General features: G+C 52.5%; 1 protein-coding gene across 1 annotated transcript in view; it reads right to left on the minus strand.

The window, feature by feature from the left end:
• Positions 1-16,220, minus strand: part of CPLX2 (complexin 2) — a 74,663-nt gene that overhangs the window by 46,594 nt on the left and 11,849 nt on the right. The window lies entirely within an intron of this gene.

The following is a 16,220-nucleotide window of genomic DNA, read 5'->3' on the forward strand; positions in this document are numbered from 1 at the left end:
AGGCCCCAGTGCAGGCTCCAATAGAGGGCACATGACTAGAGGTTAGCCAATCAGTGTAGGCCATCCTCTGGCTGCACTGATTGGTTCCGAGAAGGGCATGTGACCCAAGAGACACCAATCAGACTCAGTTCTGGAACTTTTACTGGAGCTGTTGGGAAGCCTCTTTTTGAGGGAGGTTACTAAGCTAGTAGGACATAAGTCTGGAGCTGCAGGGGCCATCTTGTGAAGACAGCTTGCCCGGACACGAAGCCAACACAGGAAAGCAGAACCAAGACATGGAGGGAAACTGGGATCTGATCTCATCATTTGAGCTGTGGTGGAAACCAGTCATCGCTTGAGCTTCTCATTGCATATACCAACAATCTTCCCTGTGCTAAAGTCTCTTTGAGTTGGGTTTCTTTCCCTTGCAACCACAAGCGTGTTGAGCGGTACAAGCATACAAGCAGTAAACTTCCTCTTCCACTGTGAGCAAGAGAGCTGACAGGAAGCCTTCCTGTCCCTGCTTCCCAGGGAACCTGGGTTGGCCTGGATGTTGGTGCGGATCCTTTCTCCTCACCCTGAGCAGGGGAGAGGGGCCAAAAAGCAGGGTGCCATGTTGGCAGATTCCTTTCTTTCTCTCATGCCGTCATCCAGTCAGCCACCAAGTCCAATCACCACCCTCCATAAAAATCTCTCCAGCCTAGTTCAGGGCCCATCTGATTTTTGCATGGACTATTGCTTCTGCTTCGGAACATCTGCTTCTAGTTTTGCTTATGTGAATAGTTTTTCTGCAGAGAGATCTTTCTTAAACACTAGTTGCACCACAGACATTCTTGTGGCATGGCTCTGCAGCCAAAGCCTGGAGTCTATCCCCATTGGCAATGGCATTCACGGCCCTTAGCCATCTGGCCCAACCTCACACTCGTGCCCGACCGTTTGTCCATCCCCTTGTGTTTGGACAACCTGAATCCTCCTCAGAATGTTCTCACATGGCCCCATCTTTGCATCTGTTCACACTCTCTATAACTGCCTGTTTCTCACCAGGCCCAGCTCAAAGGTCCATCCTCTGTGACCTCCCCCCATGCTTCCCTCCTCACTCTGTCAGCCCTGCCCCACCTTGGGCTCTTGCAGCGCCCTGCACATGCCTCTGTCACAGCCCCCAAATCGCCCAGTACTCCAAGTCCATCTCTGCATCCAGCTCTCTGCCTCCTCACCAGCTGCGAGCCCCCTGAGGGCGGGGCCAGGCTCCATTCACCCTGAGGCCACAGTGCCCACCCCGCGTGCACAGGGAGGTGCCTCACCAGCCTCTGATACAGTGAATTCCTGCCCAAGGAATTGCTTAGTTCTCCAGCCCAGTTACCGAGGTGTTTTGTTTTCACTTTTGTTTGCACTTATTGATTTAAAACCACGTCCAGGGGAAACCAGAGTCAGTCACTCAACCTTCACCTGTTCCAAGAGGAGCAACTGTGGCGAGTCCAGCAGCGTCACCCTCTCCAGCCACTGGGAGCCGAGAGTCCCGCTCTGGCTTCATTGCACTGCCTGGGGGACATCGGCAGAGTTTCCAGGAGTGTGGTGAGAATTTTCAAGCCGTCTCCAACCCGATATCAACAAAACCAGACGTGGAAGCAGATGGCGGTGACCAGGAGAGCATTCAAGGTGGAGTGAGAGAGAGCCTTGTCCCACCCTCAACTCTTGTCTCAGAATTACTGGACCAGAGGAAAACAGTCCCTTTGGCAGATAACAGAGGAAGAATAGGGCAAAGCTTTCCTGACCCTCAGCCCAGGAGGTCCCCAGAGACAGGAGCAGTCAGATCTGCCAGCTTGGGGTTTTTTTACCAGAAAAGGGGAGAAAGGAGGAGGAAGATACCATTTTTAAATACTGTGCCCCAAGCTCTGGGCTGGGGCCCTTAACTCCATCTTTTTTTTATCATCTGCGATCACTCAAGGAACCAGATACTATCCCAGTTGCTCAGATGAGAAAATGTAGGCTCAGAGAGGTGAGACCTTTGGCCAAATCCATGTAGCAGCTGAGCAGCACACAGAACTTCAGATCTGGCTGGGTGACCTGCTGACCTCCATCTTGGCCAGGCCAGTGGGGAAAAGAGTTTCACAGTCGGTTGGCCAAGCCTGCTGGACTCCCGATCCTTTGCTTCCCAGCTGAGTGGATTATGTAAACTGTGGAGCCTCTTTAATGCCCAATTTCTTCCCATGCACGATGGGAATGGAACTCTCAGCTCTCAGGGTTGCTGTGTGGGAACAAAGTGGAAGACTGTCTCGTGGGTCTGGTGCACAGTAGGTGCACAGAGAAGGTGCCGGCTTTGATGGCTTGGCTTTCTTCTTGCCTTGCTCTTGACTCCCAGATCCTTGGTTGGCCTAATTCATTGATAAGTTCTAGGTCAGTTACAACTGCAGAGGCCAGGCCTCAGCCTTCAGAACCCACTAATCCTGTGACCTCAGGCAAGTCCGTTTGCCTTTCTGGGCCTTAGTATTTTCCTCTGCAAAATGAGAGAGAGTTGAGCAGGGTCCCTGTTTCCCAACCTGGCGTTCTTCTATCTCTGGGGTTAGAAGGAGAGAGGGCATTTTCTGCCAGTACAGTCGACCTGACTGACAATATTGCTTGTCATATTTCTTAGCTCTGGGTTGCAGTGATATCACCTCACGGCTTACCTCTTGCTGACGAAAGCTCTGACTGGCAGTTAAGTGTCTTTGATTACTAAAAAATGGGGGATATGAATTAATCATGACTTAAATGCAGCATGTTTGGGAAAGAGAATCTTTAAAAAGTCAAATCCACTGGGGCCAGGAGGGGGGAAAAAGATGTCCTTGAGAGTGAAAGGTTGAGGACCCCTGGGGGCACTGTCCAGGGTACCCACCAGTTGTGAACAGAGGACTCGTGTGGCCTGGCTGGGGCTGTGGGTGCTGGAACGGGAGGCTTGGTCCCTTTAAGGTTCCTCTCCCCTTCACAAGCCCCAGGCCTGTGCGGAGGAGGACATGCATTATTGAAAGCAAATTTCAATACCTATTCACTCTCCTCCTCCTGTGGGTGGCAATCACAGTTTACATAATCTGTCTCTCTGTCCTCCCAGGCAGCTGCTCCCTTCTGGCTGAGTGGTTTGAGGAAGGGGAGGGAAGAGAAAGGGAGAGACGTTAATTCTGTGCTGTCACCTCAAGTAGTGGCCAGGCTGCCACGGAATTAGAGTATAAAAGCACACAGCCCTGGGTCCAAGTGCCATTAACATGCTATGTGACCTTAGGTGTGCCACTTTGTCCTCTCCCTGCAGATCTTGATCCACTCCCATGGCCTCCAGTAGAGTCTCCATGCTCCCAAAGTCTACATGGCTCCCAAACCTGTGTTTCCAGCCCAGACCTCTCTCCTGAACACTCTCCATCTGCCAATGGCTTGAGGGACAGCTCTGTTTGTGTGTGCACCAGGCAGTCCAGGCTTAGCACATTCCAAACTGATCTCACCAGTTTTCTCCCAAATCATTCATCCATCCATGCTATCTACCTGTCCATTCATCTGTCCATCTACCCATCCATCCATCATTTACACATTCAGCCACTCATTCATTCATCCACCTACCCACCAACTGTCCTACCATCCACCCATTCGTCCATCCATCTATCTGTTCATCCATCCACCTACCTATCATTTCCTAAGAGTCTAGCACTTGTCAGCACTGGGGGCACAGCAGCAGGCAAGGGGCACTGGCTCTGTCCTCCCAATACTGAAAGTCCTATGAAGGAGACACACAAGTCAATAAAAAATTATAACAAATGTGGTAAGTATGGTGATAAGGAAAGAGTAAGGTGCTGCAGGAGCACAGAGCAGGGCACCCAACACGTCCCTGAGGGGAAGAGAAGACTTTCTGAGGAGATGACACCTAGGCTGGGACCCAGAGCTAAGAAGGCAGGAGCCTGTTCCCTGCCCCGTGTTCCTCATCTCGTTACTCAAGGAAGTCGACTCCCAGCGACTCTCCCCTTCTCCTTGTCGCTGTGAACAGCGCCTCTTCGAGAGGACTTACTCCTCTGTGCTCATGGATTGGGTGGGGAGGTCACATCAGCACATTAGCACCAGCTGCAGACAACAGAGAGACCCAGGCCTGGCGACGGCAATGGGTGAGAACTGACTGGACCCACTGGGGAAGGAGTTGCCAGCTGGTAGAACCCAGGCGGTGGCTGTGGTCCCACTCTGAAGGGGACAGCCTGCCTGAGAGTGACGCTGACATGGAGGAGAGCAGTGGAGAGGTGTAGAGGGACAGGGTCGTGAGGTCACCATTGGAAGCCCTGGGTCCAGGCGTGTCTGATGCCAGCAACATCACACTTTCCCTTTTCCTTTTAAGCCATTTTGAGTTGGGTTCTGTCACTTGCAGTCTAAAGAGCCTTCATTAACAGTAAAGAGTCCCGTTAACAGTAGGAAGCGTTTCCACATCCTTTGTCTTATTTGATTTCACCACAGCCCTAGGAAGCCGTTTCCAGATGACGCGACAAAGCCTTAGCGAGTCGAATCTGCGACTCAGACCCAGGTCTGCCAGGTGCTGACGTCCGTGCTTTATCCAGGACACCTGGAGGTTAAGAAGGAGGGACGCTGGCAAGTCAGACTTAGATTTGAGGGGAGAGGGTAGAAGGAGAAGGAGACTGAGGACAAATCTCAGAAGTACTATCTTCTGGGCTGTGCAGGGTCCAGTGGGGAAGGAAAAGTGAGGATGGAAGAGAGAAGGAAGACGGAGAAGGAGGTGAGATGTAAGGCAGTGGGCTGGAATCAGAGAGCTGGAAGAGCGGAAGAAAGATGACACTCCAAGTCCCCACGTTCCCGCCAGGTGAGCTGGCCTTTGAGCAATGGTGCATGGGGGCCCCGCAGTCAGCCCACACTGCATTGCATAGCCACGTTCCAGGTCCGACTAAAAACGTTACCTCCTTCATGAAGCCCCAGGACCCCATCAGCGTCTTCCCTGTGACGCTGGCTACCTCTGCCTCCCTATTTCACTTGTTGGGGCGTGTGACTCATCGCCCTTCCGAGGACGTCCGAGCCTTACTCATCTTTGATTAGACCCAAGCTCCTTGCCTCATGCTGGCGCCCAGTAGGGATCAATGCCTCTCTTAAAAAAATATTTATTTGAAGGAAATTAATGCCCAGATAAGAAGTAAATTTAGCACATGAATTAGAGTAACAGGGAGCTAGAGAGGGGAAAAGTGAGATGAGACACAGAGACAGAGACAGAGAGACCGAGTCAGCAAGGGTGGGGGCGGGGCCTGGGAAGGCGGGGCAGGGATGGTGCTGGGCACAGAGACCTGAGGGTCTTCGGCCTTGTCTGGGGTCCGGTTGCTTGCCCTTGTCCCTGGTGTTTTGTAGGGGAACCATCTGGAAAGGACTCAGCTTGCTCAGAATCCAGTAGAGGTGGGAGGAAGAAACCCTGAGGGGTGGGTGGGGAGAAGCTGGTGGACCAAGGAAGAGTTCCTGTGGAAAGCTGGGGTCAGGAGCAACCAAATCCTGGGACCTCCCCCGGGGGTCTGCAGGGCACCTTTGGAGCCCAAACCAGAGAAGGACACACCCTCCCAGGCAGCGGGCCGTGAGTCCCCCCACTCTGCTCTGGGACAGAGTGGCTGACCACTGTCACGGCTTTCCCCATCATCTCCAGGGCCCTGAGCATCGTTCAAGGTCATTCTATTCACGGATCATCTGTTTGTTGTCTGTCTCTCTGGAAGGAGAGGAAACCCCGGGCAGACAGGGCGGGGGTCCTGTGGCCTCCTGGGGCCCAGCGCGATGCTCAGAAGTGTTCACCGAATGCTGAGCACGTTGATGAACGGAAGGACGAGTCAGGGTGTGCTTGGAGGGGGTGTTGCCGAAGCACTTTACCAAGCAGGGCTCCCAAAGTAAAGGCGCCTGGGCTCTGAGATGAGAGCCCTCGAGAGGAGAAAGGCCCTTCTGGGGCTCACTGTGTGGCCGCCAGCCCGACCGTGGCAGCTTCGGGTGGTTGAGGTCCAGGGTGCAGGACGCGGTGCCCAGCCTGCCACACCTGCTCTCAGGCAGTGAGGACCCGCCAGTGGGCTGCTGCAGCTGCGTGAGGCGCCAGGATGCCAGGATGCTGACCTGCCCCTCAGAGAGGGGGAGCCAAGGAGCGGCACCGGGGGGGGGGGGGGTGCCCGCCAGTGCTGGAGTGTAGAGGAGGGCAGGGCAGTGAGCCTGTGCCAGGTAAGCTAGGGGCCGCCTTGTGCCAGGCACCCTGCCGGCCACCCTGGCTGCTGTGTCTCCCTGACCTCTCCCCACAAGGCTCTGGGGAAGGGATTATTGAAACAGATGAGGAGCCTAAGGCCCAGGGAGGTAAAGTGACCAGTCCAGGGCCACAGGGTGAGTGGCGGAAGAGACAGGTTCTGACCCAAGTGGGCCTGACTCCTGCCTTCACATCACCGGGCATCCAACACGGTGTCGAGGCTGAGGGCACTGGGCTCCCCAGGGCTGCTCACCTCTGCCGGGACTTCTGGTGTGATGCGGAGAGAGAGGAGGGAAGGGGAGGGGAGAGGGGGGAGAGGGAACGTCCTCTAATGCAAAATAAGGAGCAAGATAGATGTCCTTGTAGCTGGCCTTTCTTTCTGTTCCCCTCTGTTCCATTCCTTTTGGGACTACCTGCCCCAGTCTGAGATTGGGGAGAAACGAACTCAGAGCCTGACGTCCCTGCTCTTCGGCTCCACTCCCAGCCCCACCGTGAGACCCGGGGCAAGTCATTCCCCTCTCTGAGTGGCCACCTCATCTGCGAAATGCCGGTGGTGCCTCTGACCTGCGAGGGTGAACAGCAGCTGTGGGGGTTAAGGAGGCAGAGGAAGCAGAGGAAGCCCAGTCCCTAGGAGAGATACCTTTGGTATTAGCCGGAGGGTCCAGGGCACCTACTTCCACAATCCCAGTCACCCCACTCAGCCACCGGGATGACTTTCTAAAATGAAATGTGGACCTTGTTCCTCGCTTCCCTTCCAGGGCTTTGAACAGACACTTCAAGAAAGAGGACGCCCAAATGGCCAGTAAACATATGAAGACGTGTTCAACCTCACTAATTACTGGGAAAATGCAAATCACAACGATAACCACTGCATGTTCACCAGAACAGCTAACGTGGAGAAGACAGGAAATGGCAAATGTTGGTGAGAGTTTGGAGCTACTGGAACTTCCACACAGCACAGTGCAAATTGCTACGTCATTTTGGAAAAAACATTTGACAGGATCTGCTAGAACTGAACCTGCGTCTCCCACGGTGCAGTGACTCTATTCCTTGGCATAACCCCTAGACACTGAGTCCAGGACTGCACGCTTTCAGCTTTCACTTATCCGAAGTTCAACAACAAGCCAAAACTAATCTATGGGGTTACAAGTCAGTGGCTCCTTTTGGGGGGAGCTGGGGACTGGGAAGGGGAGTGAAGGGGGCTTCCATGATGCTGGTCAGTTTCTGTGAAAATTCATTGAGCTGTAAACTTATGATATGAGCACCTTATGGATGTAGGTTATATGTCGATAAATTTTTCCCAAAAACCCAAAAACAATAAACAACTCATCCTCCATGGCTTCTTCCTAGCCTGGGATAGGTTCCCAGCTCTGTGGCTGTCATTCAAGGCCCTCTGCTGACCGATCAGCCCACTTGCCATCAGTCCCTGCCTCAAGCAACAAAGGACAGTGAGTGGGGTCTTCTACATACAGGGCTGTTTCCCACCCTTGTGCCTTTGCCCATGGTGCCCTCCTGCCTGGCATCCCCTCTCTCTCCATTCCTGTCTGCCTCCTCATCCTTCCCCTCCCAAGGTGGGCCAGCCACCCCTCCTCTGAGCACCCACAGTACCCCCCACACGCTCCTGCATCTCAGCCACCCCCATATGGTTTCAATATCATCCTTTACATGCCTGCCTACGCCCCCAGGTCAAGGCCTGCAACTGACTCACTTCTCTGCTCCTGTGCTCAGCACAGGCCTGGCGTGGTGGACAAACGGGGAATGTTTGCAGAATGAAGGAAGGAAAGCTCACTCTTATTTTAGGCTCCTGTTGGCCCCTTGGTCGCTCCCCCCACTTAATCCTAGGTTGAACCTCCATCATTGTCTTCGGGCAGTCTTCCAGAGATTTCGCCTCTCTGGGATAAATGTCCCCGGTCCTGATCCTGTCTCCCATGTGACGGATTTGTTTGTTTTCTTTTGTGAACCAGAAATGGATACACATTCCCATACCCTGGTCCCCTTATCCCCTTCATTCTCACCACACCCAATTCCCAGGGACAACTCCTGAGGACTAAGGTAGTGATTAGTTGGCCAGAGGCAGGAGTTGGGCCAAGACCTTTCCCCGCAAACCCTCATCCCTAAGGGCATCAGATCCTCTCATCACAAACACCATGGGAGTCATTCAAAATTGGAGCAGGATGCTTGAGGGCGGGAGGAGTAATGAGCCTCTTGTCATCAGAGGTATGCAAATGGAAACTGGCTCACTCCAGTCAGGGGTGCTATTGATGGGAGGTTAGACTCAATCCCTCCAACCCCAGTGGGGAAAAGGAAAAAAAACCTGACATCAGTTGAGGTTCTACTGTGTACCAGGTACTTTAAATGCATAATCTCAAAGACTTTGCCTAACTGTTCTGGGAGGAAGGTGTTATCTTTGTCCCCATTTTAGAGATAATGAAACTGTCACTCTGAGAACTCTTGCTAGGAATTTGACTTACTAGGAATGAGCTGGAATTTGAACCCAGATATTTCTGGCTCCTAAGCTTATGTTCTTTCTAGAGCACATCTAAGATCCTATGATTCCATCCCAAAGGAACATCTGCTGTTCTGTCACACCCAGCCGGAAGCAGGCATGACAAGTGTTTTGGAGCCCCCTGGAGTGGGGCCCCTGACTTGCCATTGGCCATGATGTGGCCAAGGCTGTCCAGCAGGGAGGGTGGGATCCCTGAGCGCTTGGGCAACTGCTCATGGGAGAGAAGCCCTTGGAACAGCTGCAGTCACTTCGGGGTCATCATGGGCCTCACAGGAGGTGCTCAGGGGGCCAGGGGGCAATTTCTCTCTGAAGAGTTTGATCGTTGGCATTTGACCTCTGTTTTCCATGAACTTATTTTCATTCCCTAGTGTTTACTGATCGCAAAAGTAAGGAAAGGTGGAAAGCTCAGGCTAATGAAGTTCTCTCCCCACTCTTGTCCCACTTTTTAGGATGTGTTCAGTTACACATGCAAATGAAGAGATGCTTCCATGCACTAACCATGAGGAGTCCCATTGCTACCTGTGAACGTCAGGCCCCAGCTGCCTCTGCCCCACCAGCGGCCAAAGCCCACCTCTGGGACCCCCTGGGCTCCCTAGCACTGCCAGCTGCAGGTCAGGGTTCATGCTGCAGAGACATGAACTCAGTGAATTCTCATGTGCTCCCACCCGTATTCCAGCCCTTTGCGGTGAGACAGGTCATCTGACTAGTTCTGGCCAAGGGCTATGCAAAGAATCAACAAACGTCACTTCTGGGCTGAGGTATTTAAGAGTGAGTGTGGGTTCTCCGCTCACTTTCTGCTCTGCTGCTAAGCCAGCCTGGATCCCCGAGTCACCCCTGCTGGCCCCACAGCAGACTCTGGGGAAGAAACAAACCTTTGTTGCATTAAGCTACAGAGATTTCAGGATCCACTTGTTGCCACAGTATAACTTACCCACCCTGACACACGCAGTGCCCACAGCCCCTCCCATCAGTGCCAGAGCTGCCCGCGTGTGTCGGGCACTCTGCCGGGCGGGGATGTGACAAGACACAGCAGGTGCCCCGAGGAGCTTACGGTCAAAGGGCAGCAGACAAAGCAAACAAACTTCAGGCGGCCTCCAAGCAACTCGGGGGGCCAGTGCTGCGACAGGAGATGTGGGGTCCGTGGGGGTCCAGAGAAGGAGGGCAGGGCCGGGGGAGGGCGAGTCCCAGCAGGCTTCCCGGAGGAAATGTCTCAGCTGAGTTGCCGCGGAGGAACAGAAGTTAGTCGCATGGGCACAAACTTGTGGTACTTATTAGTTGGTTAGCACAATAGTTAATGTTTTTTCTGTGAATTGACAATATTTAAAAATAAGGAGTTTCACATAAAAATCTGGATTTGGGCCGCCACTTCAAAAATCAGTGTAGGTATACCTATCAACACGGGGCCTCGTGCCTGCACGGCAACAACCGGCCGGGGCTGGCCGGGGCACGGCTGTTCCAGGTTGCGGCAGTTCCCTCCACGGCCCTGCTCCCCGCCAGCCCTGCGGCGGCTGGCTCCTGCACCCACTGAGTGCGTCAGTTCTTATCAGATTGCCTCAGCCCAGCGGACCCTTTTCAGCCCGGGGACCAAGGACCAGACTTGTCTAAGCACTTTAGTTTTCCTACACCCCCAGCCCATCAGAGGATCCAGGAGCCCCTCCCTGGGAGCTTGAGGGGCCCTGCCATATGGCTGACTGGCCCCTGACGATGGTGACCCTGGTCCATTCAGGGCAGGAGAAAGGAGGCCCCAGGGACTGTCCCAGAGAGTCAGGCCCGGTGACCACAGTGCCTGCTACGCCCTGGGCTCCTCAGGCAGACATCTGCTGCTTTGGGCTGCCCGAATCCATCCCCCCTCCTTTTGGTAACAGCCCCTTGATTTTCTTTTTGGGAACCACCCCTTCCCTAGTGTTCAATCTTGGAGGCAGTCCAGTCAAGCCTCCAGGCGTTCTGCTGGCCAAGAGGAGGACACGGGACCCCAGCCAGGCACGCTGTCTGCCTCCCGGGGCTGTGAGTCACCGGCAGAGTGATGCAAGGAGGGAAAAGCGGCTGTGGTTGATGCACCCCCGAGGGGGCCTCAGCAAAACCAGCCTCAGGTCCTGTTTCCAGACCCTCATGCCGCTCTGCCCATCCCTGCCTGAGCCTCATGGCCACCATCCCCTTTGATCCTGGGCACCCTCTGATAACCTCCAATAACCCCCTTTTCTGTTCCGAGTGTGGCAGTTAGTTTCTGATGCTTGCTCTCAACTACCCTAACTCACACACAGCCCCGCTCAAAGGCTGGTGTGAGCTCTTGGCTCACACCTGACTCCCCTAAGGCCAAGCCAGCACAGGCTGCCTCCTCCTGACCCTCAGCTCCTTCCTTGCCCTCTGCTGGAGCTACTGGGTCATCGTTTACAGACCAAGCCTTGCCAGAAACCAGGGCCTGCACAGCCCTGAGCACACTGCCTGCTGGCCAGACCCCTGTCCTGGTCCCTGGACTTCCGGCTCAGTCAGGAGGCTCTGGGCCACCTGCTCAGAGGTCTTGCTCCTCCTTAGGATGGAGCTTCCTTTGCCCTCCAGGACAAGGCTTGCCCTGGAGGCTGTGGCGGGGCCTGGAGACGTCCCTGTTCCTGGACCCAGCACGGGCTCTGGAGCCACTGAACCAGAGTCTTGTGTTAGCTCTTTCCTCGGTCAGGGACCACCTCTGTCTCTTTTCCTTGCGTACGTCTCTTTCCCTTGCGTACGTCTTGCTTGTACTAGTGTTTGCTTTATATCCAAATACCTAGGAGTAACACTTTCACTTTGTAACCGTTGATACATATATATATAAAAGGCAACATGAGATCATGCTCGTAAAGGGGAACCAGTATCATGTTCTATAAATGGAAGGTAATGGTAAGGAATAAACACATGGAAAATAAGTCCTTGGTTGTTATTCAATTCCAGCTAGATACTGTTGCCAGCTGCGGGCTGAGCTTCTTCCTTGAAAAGGAAGATCAACAGGTATTAGAGAGGTGTTTAAGTAGAGGCTAACCTCTAGTTGAGACTGTCTCCATGATGTAATCAGCTGAGAAGGCAGTAACTCTCTCCCAGTGGTATTTAATTCATGCCTGAATAACTGTTAAAATTGTTTCATGGGCCACCGATGGTGTGTGCCCACTCTGGAAAATGCTGCCTCAGCAGCCTCTGCCTGCTCCGAGAGCCTGCAGCCCCCAGCTGGCCTTGGCCACTGCTGCCCACCTGGACTCGATCCATGGCTGCTGCCCTGTGCCCGCCACACACTGCGCTCCACGCCCACCGGGCCTGGGCACCCACTCTGTCCCAGGGGACGAGCTTGGTTCCAGGTTGCCCCGGGGAGTTCCCATAAAGAGAAGGATATAAGAACTCACTTTCTGAGCCCTTCCTAAGTGACAGGCACTATGATAGATATTTTATATATATTATTTCAATTTCCCCCAAATTTCAGTCATTCACGTGCCAACTTCGTGATTCTACCTTATCAGTACTATTCATTTACTAAGTATTTCTCTTTAAATTGATTTGCCTTTTTAAAAAAGCACATAATTTCATTTTCAAAGCAAATGCTATATTATTTCCATAAATCATAGAGTTTGGTGTTCTGGTTATATGTTTCTAACATGGATCAATTGTGAGCCATTAAAATAATAAATGTTCATCCATATACCACCTGAAGTCACCTTACGCAGCATCAATCATACACACGCCGGCCGTGGACAGCACTGCAGCATCCTAGCTAACGCCCACACAGCCCTGCGAGGGCTTCACAGTGTGAATGTGGAGGCTCAAGGGTCACTTGCCAAAGTCCCACAGGGGAAAGGGCGGGGCTGACGCTGGCATCCAGACAGTCTACCTGCAAATGCCTCGGCTCTTTCAACACCAGTGCTTTCCAGATGCATTTTTAAATCAAAAGAATCCTTAAAAAATGGAAATATACGTGGGAATCCAATATATAAAACAGACAAAAGCAGAGCTTTTGTGATTGAAATGGGGGTTGGGGGACCCAGAGCTGCTTCTTTAGGGCCTTCCCTTCCTAGAAGCCCAGGGCCCTGAGGAACATTATTTTAAACCCACACTGCACCACCCTGTTCCTTGACTCCATTTAGTCTGATTTCCCTGTGAGCCAAACTCCAGGGGTGACCTCTGGGTCCGTGCTGTTTTCCTGGCTGGGCATCTATACCTTGGACCTTGGCCATCTTGCCATCTTGAAATTTTCCATCTTGCCATCTTGAAATCTTCCACTGGCTTTCTAAGCCTTACTCTGACCTAATTATTCACTCATCAAACACTGGCATCTAGTCTGTACCCAGATTTTTAGAGGGTACAAAGCGGAACTGTGAGGAACAGAATATGTTTCCATTGATGGGTTCCCAGACCAGTGTGGGAGACAGACACAGGTGTGGCCAGGTGCAGGGAGGGTGTGAACAGCCCCTGCTCACTGAAGCGCATTGGTCTCCTCACTCCTGCCCCCTGCAGATGCCCACTTGTATTCTGCAGTGGGCAGTGCCCAGGGACCCCCACAGTACCACCTGCCCTCCATACTGTGAGGCCAGAGGTCTTGCCTGATTTCCTACTGCGGTTCCCGGGTCCCTGTTCCCTTCAGCAAACACGGCCTGATGCCTGAATCATACCTCACTCAGATCCCCAACTCCTCACTCCAACAGGAGGACCAATTTGCAATGGTCCCAGCATCCGCAATATAAAGCTCTGCCTGGCTCCTGGCCTCAGCCTGTCTTCTCTCCTCCCTGCTGGGTCTATGTGACCCTCAAACCCAGAGACTATCCTCCCACTGCAGTGAGGAGGCCCCCCAAAAGGGCCTTCCTATGCCAGGAAGAGAGGCACCTATTGCCTTAAATGTATGGAAAGATCCTGGCAGAGTTCCAATAAGTTTTAATGCTACGTAAGGGACATTTATTTAGCCTTTTGGTGTCCTCCGACCAAGCCAAGATTGCCGTCTGTTCCCTCAGTCCTGACTATGGCCCTGGTCCTGTCTGAGATGCCTCCATCTTTGGAAGGCCCTGTGACGTCCCCAGATCATCACCTGTGGAGGCTCCCCTGTGCTATGAGACCTGGTCTTAGCTAAGTCCAAGTTCCAGAAAGCTTCTCTTTTGGTGGATCCGAGAGTTGGGTGCATTAGTAAACTCAAAACGACTCAAGTCCATTCAAGCCAAGTCAATTCAGGTCAGCTGTACTTAGGCCAAGCTAAGTCAGCCAACTCAACTCCATTCCCCTCAACTGCACTCAATGCATACTTACTGTGGACCTCGCCGCCTGTTCCATGCCACCCTGGGCCAGGCTTTAGTTGGTGGAAAGGCGGAATCCAACAGTTAACATGACACAACCTTGACTCTCAAGGCGTTTTCTCTTTTGAACCTTGATTCCAGGCTCAAACTTTTTCTCGAGCTGCAGAAATCCCTCGCACAAGGGGCTGGAGAAAGAACTTCCTTTTCTGGCCTAAAGACAGGCCAACCGGCAGCCTAACCATGGGGTTTGCCTTCCAAGACTTTTCAAACCACATTCTTAGGGTCGTATGACCTTGAGACCTCAAACTGCAGTGTCAGTTGGTCTCTCACCCTTTAGAATCTGGTTCGTATGGGTCCTGAGCCACTCACTCATTCTTTTGTTCATTTATTCACAAACCTGCATTGAGCACTTACTATGTGCTAGCCACCTTACAGACATTATCTCGTTTAGTTCTCACAGCAATCACTGTGGACCCAGAACAGTAAGTGGACAGCTAGAATTTAACCTGGCCCTAATCCCAAAGCCCGAGCTTTTTCCGTCTCCTCCACTGTCTCTTAGAACAACTGAAAAGAATCTATAACAAAGGATAGAGATCACTGAATGCTTAAACAAATACGTTCTATATGGAGGGAAAAGAATGGATGAATATTTCATGTAAGGCCAAATCCCACCTGACCAGTTTATTAGAATTCTTTGAGAAGCAAACTATATAGGGAGATAAAGGGGGACTTTCACAAAAAGCCTTTTTTCAAGTTTCTATTCCAAAGCCTATTAATAAAATTGATTCATTATAGAATTGGGCAGAGGTGGGTGGTGAGTGGGAGGGAGTCTATTTTTGCATGGATAGGGAACTGGCTTAGAGACAAGGAGGAGAGAGTGGGGATAAATGGGCGCCTCTTCAAACGGAGAACCAGGGTTCCCTGGGATTGGTACTGGGTTTGCTCTTATGTAACACTTGGCACACATGCATCAGGCACCCAGTGTGTGCGGGTCTTACACTAGCACGGGGGCTGGGGAAATATCAAAATAAGCAGGACTAAGCTCGTGTCCTGGAGGAGCCCAAAGATGGAAGTGCTCAGTGACATCTCCAAGTTTTCAGAGGACAGGAAGCCCCTGGGGGTGGAAATGCCAAGACATTGGAGAGACAACTGAAGAAGTTTGCCAGGAGTGTGGAAAGAGCCCCAGCCAGCACCCAGAAGATCTGGGCTCTAGTACCAGCTCTGTCCTTGACTCTGTGTGACACTGGACAAGTCCCTTCCCCTCCCTGAGTCTCAGTTTTCTCTCCTACGCAATGAAGGAATTGGACGAGATGATCTGTAAGCTTTAGTGCTCTGGATGGAGGACAATGACTTGAAATAGGCACAAGTTATGAGGATGTCTCTATTTCCTGTGGCTAAAATGTCCCCTTCTGTCCCTGTCCTGTGATGGGAGACCCCTTCCCCCATTTGTGAACAGTGAAGATGAGGCAGAGAGCCATGAGGTCTGCAGTGCTGGGGCTCAGAGCCCAGCCTGGAATTCCTCAGTGGCATTCGCTGCGAATGACTCAGCATCATAAATAGCTCCCATCTGGATGAGCAACGATATCTATAGCGATCGGGCGATCTCTACATCCACACACACTCTCTCTGTGCAAATATGTGGCTCACTGTATGCTAAATATGAGGTGGCCTGGAGACGTTCCTCCTCTTAAGAGACTATTTGGTATGAAACTCAAGACTGTTTATTTAAAGAAACAAGTTTACAACTATGCACGCCGGATTACTTGTAGTGGGTGGTGGGGAAGAGGCAATGTGGATGGAGGGGACACCGGGTGTGATCCGAGCTTGGACGGCCACCTGGAAGAAGAGCTGAGGTTGACTGCTCCAACCACAAGAGGCTGGGCTCCCGGGTGGGGTGGGGTGAGAGTAGGGGTGCCAGGCTCATCAGTGCAGGGAGCCACTGTTCAGCAGAAGGAGCATGGGACCTGGCAATGACAGGAGGGCCAGGTTCCAGCCCAGCCCTCTGCCCTGCCCTTCATCTTGGGCAGCTCATCACTTCACTCATTCATTCATCAAACATGGGCCAAGCACCTACAATATGCATACATAGGCCACTGGGATGCAGACAAGAAAAGCAGGTAGGAATTCAGACTTAGCCACCTACCAGCTGTGTGTCCTTGGACAAGTCCTTTCCCCTCCCCGAGCTTCGGTTTCCTCATTGATAAATGGGATAATGATACCCATCTCAGGTTTTTGGTGGGAGCACTGAATAAGATAATGCACAGGGAAGTGCTTCTCTGTTGTAAAT

The sequence above is a fragment of the Lemur catta genome, chromosome 18 (genome assembly GCF_020740605.2).
Source record: "Lemur catta isolate mLemCat1 chromosome 18, mLemCat1.pri, whole genome shotgun sequence".
NCBI classification, from domain to species: domain Eukaryota; kingdom Metazoa; phylum Chordata; class Mammalia; order Primates; family Lemuridae; genus Lemur; species Lemur catta.